Source organism: Aegilops tauschii, chromosome 3 (assembly GCF_002575655.3).
Source record: "Aegilops tauschii subsp. strangulata cultivar AL8/78 chromosome 3, Aet v6.0, whole genome shotgun sequence".
NCBI lineage: Eukaryota > Viridiplantae > Streptophyta > Magnoliopsida > Poales > Poaceae > Aegilops > Aegilops tauschii.
The window spans coordinates 300,556,278-300,565,823 of NC_053037.3; the positions used below are offsets into that span (position 1 = coordinate 300,556,278).

The 9,546-nt window shown below is 47.0% G+C and overlaps 1 long non-coding RNA gene across 1 annotated transcript; it reads right to left on the bottom strand.

The window, feature by feature from the left end:
- Positions 1-3,265: 3,265 nt before the first annotated feature.
- Positions 3,266-6,409, bottom strand: LOC109775525 (uncharacterized). Its single transcript, XR_005772905.2, has 2 exons — positions 5,888-6,409; positions 3,266-5,801 (listed from the first exon to the last, which is right to left on the bottom strand). It is a non-coding gene; the product is annotated as an uncharacterized lncRNA (long non-coding RNA).
- Positions 6,410-9,546: the final 3,137 nt, after the last annotated feature.

Below are 9,546 nucleotides of genomic sequence, written 5' to 3' on the forward strand. Positions count from 1 at the left end.
GAGCGTGCGGCAGCGATTTAGGATTGGACGAGAGGGCCGGCGCGCTGTGACTGGATCAAAATCAAAATCAATTTACCCTTCAATTAAGAAAGCAACCCCGCATTAACTAGTCTCCCTTTTATTCTGGGTCATAATTGACCATGATTTTCGCAAATAAAATATATGTCATACGTTGCAAAAATAATATAATTTGAAAGTACATTCAGATACGAACCAAACGATACAATTTTTGGTGACATGCATTCACATTTTGGTTGTCAAATACAGTACGTGGTCAAACTTTGACCCAAAATACGCAAAACAAAAAAATACTTCCAAGACCAGCGCCGCTCTTCCGCTCTTCTCCTCTTAAACCACCGCCGCTCCTCTCCTGTTCCAATCTAAATCCAGCGCCGCTCCTCTCCTCTTCCATTTCAAAACCACCGCCCTCCTCTCGTGTTCCAATCCAAAACTAGCGTCGCTCCTCTCCCGTTCTAATCCAAAACCAGCGCTGCTCCTCTCCTCTTCCATTCAAAAACCATCGCCGGCGAGTGAAGGTGCTATGGAGAAGTAGATCGATGGAGGAGTACAAACGATACGTGAGGATCGCAGACGGCGACCCTATGAAGCTAGCTAGGATGTTGGAGATACAGTCTTGGTTTGACAACAAGGACCAACTAGCGGTGACGGCGACATCCATGGCCAAATATCTGCAACAGAGCGAAAAGGCGGCGATACTCCAGGAGGGAGTCGCGCGGGAGTACATAGAGCTGCTCCTCTAGGCCATGGAGCAAACAGATTCACCGAATCCGATCGGGAGGGAGCGGTGGTGGGAGTATCGGTCCCAGATGGAGCATCCACCCGAAATTGAAGGATCGAGCATCTACAGGGTGCCGTTTGTGAGGGTGTCGTGCCAGAGCGAGCCGGTGGAGTCTTCGTCGACATAACCCAACTGCAAGAGGAGAAAAACAGTTTGCCCGACGACGCTTCCCCGCCATCCTCTCCCTCGCCGTTCACATCGTCTCACGGGGAGGCTGTCTGCCGCCGAGGAATAGGAGGGACTGCCCCCCCAGCCCAATAGTCGGGCAGGTTGTGAATTGTCAGGAGGAGCTTAGGGTTGTTAGTATTTGCAGGTTGTGAATTGTGTTTTGTGTTGTGTATTTTGAGAGTACTTTTAGATATGAATGTCTTTTGAATTTTAGATTTGCAGTATTGAGCATATGAAGTATTTTATGAATTCTAGAGATCTATTTTTAGCACTTAAAAAATGTAGTTTCATAGGAGTATAAAAGTGCAGACAATGTGACTCAGTGAAGAAACTGCAAGTTTCAGTTTCAGATAAGAAACTCCAAGTTCAGTTTCAGATAAGAAACTGCAACTTTCAGAGGCAGAGCATTTATATTAACACGGCCTTTTCAAACAGTGTTAATATCATGTTGGAAGTTTTATTCATGGTCGAAACTGGAACTACCAGCCAGTTAACATCATGCTGATCAACATTCATGCATAGCATATTTTCATATGATGCACAGTCAAAAAGATATGATATTTTCAAAATGCCCACACAATGTCGAGTGTGCGAAAAACAGAGAAAACAAGGGACGAAGTTTTGGCAAGTGTTGGACGTGGTGTGCGTAGATGACAATTGGGACCGACGTGTCAATAAAGGCAGAGGCAAAAAATTTGAAGATATTTTCTCTGCACAGGTGGAATCGAACCCGGGCGAAACAGCTGTCGGGTAGTGTCACTCGGCCACTAGGCTAGTTCAGTTGTTTCGTTACTAATAAGACACTTCCTCAGGTGGTCGTATCTCCTCCTGTGCCTTTGTGCGCTCGCCGCGACGCCGTTGTCTGCTGTTGTGAACATGCTGAACAAACGAGAGGAATCTGGAGAAGACTGTACGTGAAGAGGCGGACAGTCAGGACCCACCAGGTCTATGGCCGTACGCAAGCAAGTGCCTCATCGAAAAAATACTTCCTCCTAATGCTATACTGACGTTGGGGCCCACGGGTTTGTCAACATAGCTACATTTTTTAAGGTGCTTCAACATAGTTACTATAGGAGATAAATTCACAACGAAGTCGGGAAACTGGCAGGTATCATTTATTATCATTAGGGCAGCAAGTATCAGCTGGGTTTTGGGCTGCCCCGTTTAGGCTTTCTCTTTTAACATGCGCAGCCCACGACCTCGGATGGGAGGTCCATAAGCCTGTTTGTATTTTCTTGAGGGCCGTCATGTATCGACCGGCCTATAGACCTCCCATTTGAGGTTTTATTTTTCCTGAAACATCGGCAGCCCAATTTATGTTTTTTTTAAAGAAAACGCAGAGGTCTGTTTTATTTTTCTATATAAGAATAGGAACGCCTGGTCCAACTTATGTTTCCCTTTTAACTATATTACTAGCTAAACCCGTGCCGCCGCACGCCGCACCTCGTTTGTACACAATGGTATATGTTGTTGCATACCATATAAAAATTATTTCTTTTATCTAAGGGAAAATGGTTTATACGTTCAGAGTACTATGTATTATTTGATGTGGTGAAAATTGAAGGCGGTAAAATTTTAAATGACAATTGATCAATGGAATAATTAGAAGTAACATTGATGTTAAGAGTTTGTGGCTCTCCTACCCTTAGACAGAGGGACACATAAAAGAGTAGATCCATATATGTATCGTATATACTCACTCCGTTCCTAAATATAAGTCTTTTTAGGCATTTCAAATAGACTATAACATACGGATGTATGTAGACATATTTTAGAATGTACATTCACTCATTTTGCTCCGTATGTAGTCACTTATTGAAATCTCTAAAAAGACTTATATTTAGGAACGGAGGGAGTACATATCAAGCTAGGCTATATCCTTTTACTGTTTTTTAGGTACAACTCATTTTTTTCCATGTGCTAAGCTAGGCAACGTGGTACTAAAAGGGAGTTTTTTTTTGTCATTAAGCAAGGGGTAATTGGACCAACAACGATTATATGAATGCAGGCAAATCACATCATGATTTATTTATATTCATGGATGAACTAATGGTCTTGGATAAGCAAATCAGCTGCATGTTTCAGTCAGAGCTTACCCATTACAAATATTAGTTCAGGAGAATACAAAACAGAGTAAAGACCCTAGCCGGTTTCTAATCAAAACACAGCCTACCCCCGTCGAAGTACTTTGACCCCACAGTAACGGCTGTAAATACAAAAATAAAAATTAATATACCAATGGTACTTCTATAAACAGCGATAAACCAATGGTAAAGTCAGAGTTCCACATGAGTCTAGTGGCATTGTCATAAACTTCTCATTTGCTCTTAAAAAAATAGACACATTATTTCTTTACATACAGAAATTAGTTGCCCTGACTACACATACTAAGTGTATGCAGCTGCATATATATACAGAGAATACACATATAGCACATGACCATGACTATTAATTGCAGGTCCTGAACATACACTTGCTCTGACAAAAACATACTGAATGAGATACACAAAGGTCAGGTAGAAGAGACATCTAGACATCTGAGTTATAGGCTACTTAAGCTAGTGGGCTCCAAATAACAGGTGGATCATGGGTAATTCGATGCATGCCTTAGCAATATCGTTTTAGAAATACCATGTACAGTGGATACAAACACAAACATTTAACTGGCCAAATGATGAGATGAAGAAACAAAACAGAATATTCTCTGCAAGATATGCTGTACAACACGCAAGTTCATCAGCCAAACTATATTTAGAAATATGCCCACCAAGGGAAATTACTTGGCAACAAACTATAAGCATTAATCCTAGAACTGTCGTTTTGCTCACACAACTAAAATCTCAGTAACTGAAGTGGAAACTACAGGGAAACATCAACATATAAGCTAATAACAACAACGTCAAGAGAATATTAATATGGGTTAGTACTGCAACCATGGATGCATAATGCCGAGATGGAGTTGACAAATTGGTGGCCCAGAGTGGTGTTCTATGGCGGCAGACCGAGTTGTATCTCGACAAGAGAAGAGAAGCACCAAAGGCACTCGAATAAAAATCAAAACACAAAAACGACAAATGGCACTGGGAGTTTGGAGCCCGTCCATCTGATTTAAATGATAGGAAAGAGTAATGATTTTGTCCGCTTGTGGATTTGAAATACAATTAGAAAAGTTCAGTTAACTGCTGAATAAGTGATTTAAACTTATCCAACTTCCTTAGTTCTGAAAAATGAACAAACTCCTCCCATAATATAATTTTATAGTTTATATTTATGCAGATATTGCCCAAATGCTCCCTCTTGTGAGTTTAATAGTAGTTTAGGATAAAATCCAGATCCTACACCACTCACTAAAGTTAAGCGTCGCAAGGCCTCAAAGATCCTGCTGATTTTGATAATAATGCTTCCTAGACAGAAGAAATGGAAACCCAGGACAAAGATTAGATACATCCAGGACCAATTGTGCTGATCAGAAAGGCAAAAGAAATGGGAACCCACTTCCGCGCCTATACCCATCAAGGACCGCCGAGATGGGTATAGGCGCCGACCGCCAAGATAGGTATAGGCACGGGAGTGAGCTCGAGAGGCACGATAGGTATAGCTCGTTTTGCAGCTTAGTTCCAACTGATATAAAAAAAAGTTAGTTCCAACTCTTACCGCTGGACTGCTCTCTGCTATCTACCTCAAACTGTATCTATACTCCAGAAGCAGCAAGCGAGGTCGAAGGCCATGAAGGAAATATTTTTTTGGAAAGCGGAAGTATATTCTTAGGAAGATAGTTTGCATTGCTGAATCATTGTTAAAAATGAAAATTTACATCCAGTCAACAATTAACCATCAGAATAAAGAGTTAAGTGCTTAAATTAAACACCTAATCAGTAGAGATGATGTAAGCAAATGAAATTTATAAAATTATTAGAAGGTCCAAGCCTCCAAGCAGAGTTAATTGGATGGCCAAAAACTTGGTCGGAAAAACCCGCCTTGAGTTCCAGCCAGCATACCCTGTCAAAAACAATATCAATATGAATGATGTGGAGATTCGTACTGATAAGTTTTGCAAAGGACACAGACACACATTGCCTAAATCTTAATAATCACAAACTCTATCACAAAAAGGGAGAATTGGAGAACAAATCATAATAAGTTCATCCACCACAATTGAGCAGCCACAAACTGAGCAAGCCTAAATCGGTTCACGGTTCAGTATGTTACTTCTGCTTTTTTTGCAAAACAGTATGTTACTTCGAACTCATGGCAGTACTGTTGTCCAAAATTCAGAGCATATTTTATCCCAAATCTCCCTAACCAGAAAATCTCAAGAAACTTCAGAACAGTCTGTGGTGGGGCTTGAACTCACATGATGTGTTCAAACCTCAAACGCATCCCGTCTTTGTATTGTACGGGAGAGAGATATGAGCTAGCAGCACAAGAACATCTGGCTGAGAGGGAAGGAGGACGGCAGACCGCTGCCGGGGCTTCTGGCGGAGGCAGTGGCGAGGACAGAGACGGGGATTGGGTACATGCGCTCGATTAGGCCGTCCGGAGAGCGAAAGAGCGCTGCACGCGCACTAGTGAAACGCCGGCTCGTGCATGGCTCCCGCGGCCACGACCAAAGAGCACTCGCGGCCAAAAGCGCCGCCGGCAGGTCGTCGAAGAGCGGCGGGAGGAGGTACGGATACAGCGCGGCCGTCATCATGTACCACTCTTGCTGCCGCTGGAGCTCCCAGAGCTGCGGCCGACCCGCGCCCGCTCCTCCGCTCGGCTACCCCTCTACTTCCCCACCAGATGGCGTGTGGTGGCAGCCGGATCGAGCACGAATTCTCCCCAATGCCCCATCCTGCAGCCGCCTCGTCCCCCAACATGGATCAGAATAATAATTTTCTACAGATGAGGGACGGGGCAAGGGGAATCGTGTGTGCTTACAGATGAACTGCGGCTCACAGGGATGGATCTCGACGATGGCCTGCCCCATGGCCACCACAAACAGGATGAAATGCCCACGATACTCCAATCCAAGGCTACTTCTCTCCCGGCGTTCCTATCAGGCTCCGTTAAAACCGATGCAAGGACCCAATCAAAACCTCGAGGCCGCCATGGGAAGAGCCACAGCAGTCCTCCTCGATGGCTTGGAAGTGGAAGAGGACGCCGGCGGCCGGGAAGGCGCTACCGCCGGCGCTGCAGGACTCAATCGTTCTTCTGTGGCTCACGGTGTCGGTAACCATCCCCGCCGCGTCCGTGGCGCAGCTTGGCCATGGGGAGAGGAGATGTAGGGAAGGGCTGCGGCAGGAGAGGAGGCATGAGCTAGGTGGTACGGGTGGGAGGAGGCGAGTCACTTTTTATAGTCATATACACGGCCGTGCGGCGGTGGCGCTGGATCGGACCCGAGCCTTCTAGCGAGAGCCTGAGAGACAAATCTAGAGGTTGCTGGACCAACAGGCAGCAGCGGCAGGCATGCAAACCGATGACAAAAAGAAAGCGACACAACGAACGACCAACAGCGGCAAGAACCCGAAAGCGACCCACCGACTGGGCAACAGCGGCAGAGGCAGAAACCAATAACCAATTGAAATACAGAGAAGCTTCCAAGCAGAAAAGCGTGTCAGGGGCTCAGGGCACAACACCACATGAACCTGCCCCACATGCAGTACCAAATTGCTAAATACACCAACACGATGGCCACACCCATTGAAGAAATTTGAATGAAATAAGTGAATGCACCACTCATTTCTACCCCACCGTATACCAAAATAATACCACGCGCCACGTTCAAAACTCACCATGGGTCACTTTCATCCAAATGGATTAATCTCATGGCGAAAACCTTGCCTGCAATAGAGGATTGGGTATATATATTTAAATTATTTTATATGTTATTATATATTATTGTTATTGTTATCATATATTTAACAGATACTTACATATGTAAGAAAACAATATCCCACATCTTATTAACTTATAAAAATAATTTCTTAACAATAAAATTCTGGATTTTTTTGGCAACGAAAATCCTGATGATTGCGTACAAAAGCTTGGTAAGATTTAAGGACCAATGTAATAATAAATCATTTATTATTTATATATATATATATATAACAAAATGCTCAGCCCCAGTTTATTTTTTGATAACATTGCTGCGCCCACCCCAACATTATAATTAGAATCAGCCCAGCAAAATCGTGTATTTCGAAAAAGTGCAAATGGCCTGTAATTTTTTGGAAAAACATAAATGGCCGCATGGACGCTACATTATTTGTTCCCCCAGCCCAGCTATTGGACTGTAATTTAAAAAAAAGATCAAATTGACTGTAAATTCTATCCCGTAAAAAAAAGACTGTAAATTCTGAAAAAATGGGTTGAATACGTGCCACTTTTCTGGAGGCTGAAATGTGGGCCAATAGGTCGAAGCCAATGCAAGTCGTTGTCAACTTAGTCAACAAATGATTCTGGCGTCGTTAGCCGTTGGATTTACATCCAACGACCGGCATCCATCTTCAATCTCTCGTCTTCTTCCTCCAGCGCCGCCGGGACCACCTGCTCCCGCCTCCTGCTGCTATCAGCTCTACTTAGCATGCTTCGCTGTGAAGCGCTACTCCATCGTTGGTCAGGCCATCCCTCCACCCCTCCACACCTCCTGTTCTTCTCCACCGACTGCCGAACCACACCGCACCAGAACCAGTTAACCCTCGTACACCTCTCCGTCTGTGACTCTACTCCCTCGTCTTCCCATCTCCGCTCGTTGATGTCCGGGGCCTCGCCGTCGTCCACCACCTTGGATGCGCTCGGCGCGGAGTGGTCAATGTGGTCAACGAACGACACCATCGGAAGTAGACTGTGCGTGGAGAGGCTGACAGTTGGGTCCACGGCGGCACGCAAAGAAATGCCTCCTTATTACGCGCAAAATAATGATTCCTCCACCTGACAGCTGGGACTCACCGGAAGGGCCTCTGTATTTCGCGAAAAAAACGTTCCCACCGCTGACAGGTCGGACCACACCAGCTATATCTTCGCACGCAAGGAAGTGCTTCCTTATTACGCATAAAAATGAATACCCCTGCTAGCTGGGACCCACAATAGTGGGAGGCTGACTTGTGGGCCAACTAAGTTGACGGGAACAGAGGGCTTTGTCAACTTAGTCAATATGAACGATTCTAGCTCCAGTGGCCGTACGATGTCCATTCAACGGCCGTAGTGCTTCTTCAACCTCTGGTCTTCTTGCTCCAGCCGCCCAAACCAGCGCCGGTCGTGCCTCGTGCTCCTGCCTCCCGTGGCCGGCTGCGATGCCGCGGAAGCCTCACCGCCCCCTACTACTCCCACCGCTGGCCAGGCCATCCCTCTACTCACTCACACCCCCTGTTATTCTGCGGCGACGGCAGCCTCACACCGCGGCAAACCAGTGAACCCTCATACTCCTCTACGCGTGGGCATCCACTGTCGCATCTTCTTCGGTTCCGCGTCGCCCCCTTCCTAAGCCTCACCGTCGTCCACCGCCCTGGTGCTCCCGGCGCGGCGTGGTCAATGTGGTCAAGGAACGGCTTCCATCGGACGTGGACTGTACGTGGAGAGGCTGACAGCTGGGTCCATGTCCGCAGCAAGGAAGTGCCTCCTTATTACGCGCAAAATAATTATTACTCCACCTGACAGTGGGGACCCACCGGACGGGCAACCGTATTTCGCAAAAAAAATGTTTCCCTCTGACTGTTGGGACCTACCAGCGACATCTTCGCACGCAAGGAAGTGCGTCCGGGCAAAAAAACGATTCGCCCCCCTGACTGCTGGGACCCACCAGCTACATCTTCGCACGCAAGGAAGTGCCTGACAGTCGGGACCCACCTGGTCGAAGCGTACGTAGCGTTGTCATTCTGGTCGTGAACGTGTACGTACATACTGGTCGATGTAGAGGCGCGCACGTAGCATGTCCACGTACGTACAGCGGTCAGTGTGCAAGAACGAAAATACGGCCACACACGTACATACAGGCAGGGTCTCGTACGCCTACTCGCGCATACGTACGGCCAGGGCTCGTGTACATGGCTGGGTCGGAACTGAGAAACAGCGTCGCCGTCGTGTTCATGGGGAGCCAACCGGCTGGGTCGAAACGGAATGCGTCGCCGTGTTCATGGGGAGGGCTTGGACAGAACAGCCGATGAAAACGAGGCCTGGCGTACCGCAGAACGGAGGAAACGGCCTTGTGTTCGACCGGCCACGGTCGAAACGGGATCCTGTTCATCGGGAGGGGTCTGGCGTACCGCAAAACGGAGGAAATGGACCTCCTACGGTTAGTCCTGGCCATCTCAGGCCCGGCCCTGTCAGCCCACCCAGGCCCGGCCCTAAAATCCAGGGCCTAGGCCCGATGGGCTTGCCCATGGGCTGGGCTTGGGCTTGAGTTTTGAGCCCACCAGCAGGGCCTGGACGGGCTTGGGCTTGGCATTTTGGCATTTTAAGGAAGAGGCCCGACCCACGGCCCTAAGCCCTAAGGGCTTTTCAGGGCTTTTTACCAAATGGGCCGGGCTTGGGCTTGAAAAGTAGGCCCGATGGTAGGGCATGGGCCTTAGTTTTCTGCCGTGGGCTTTTTCAGGCCCGGC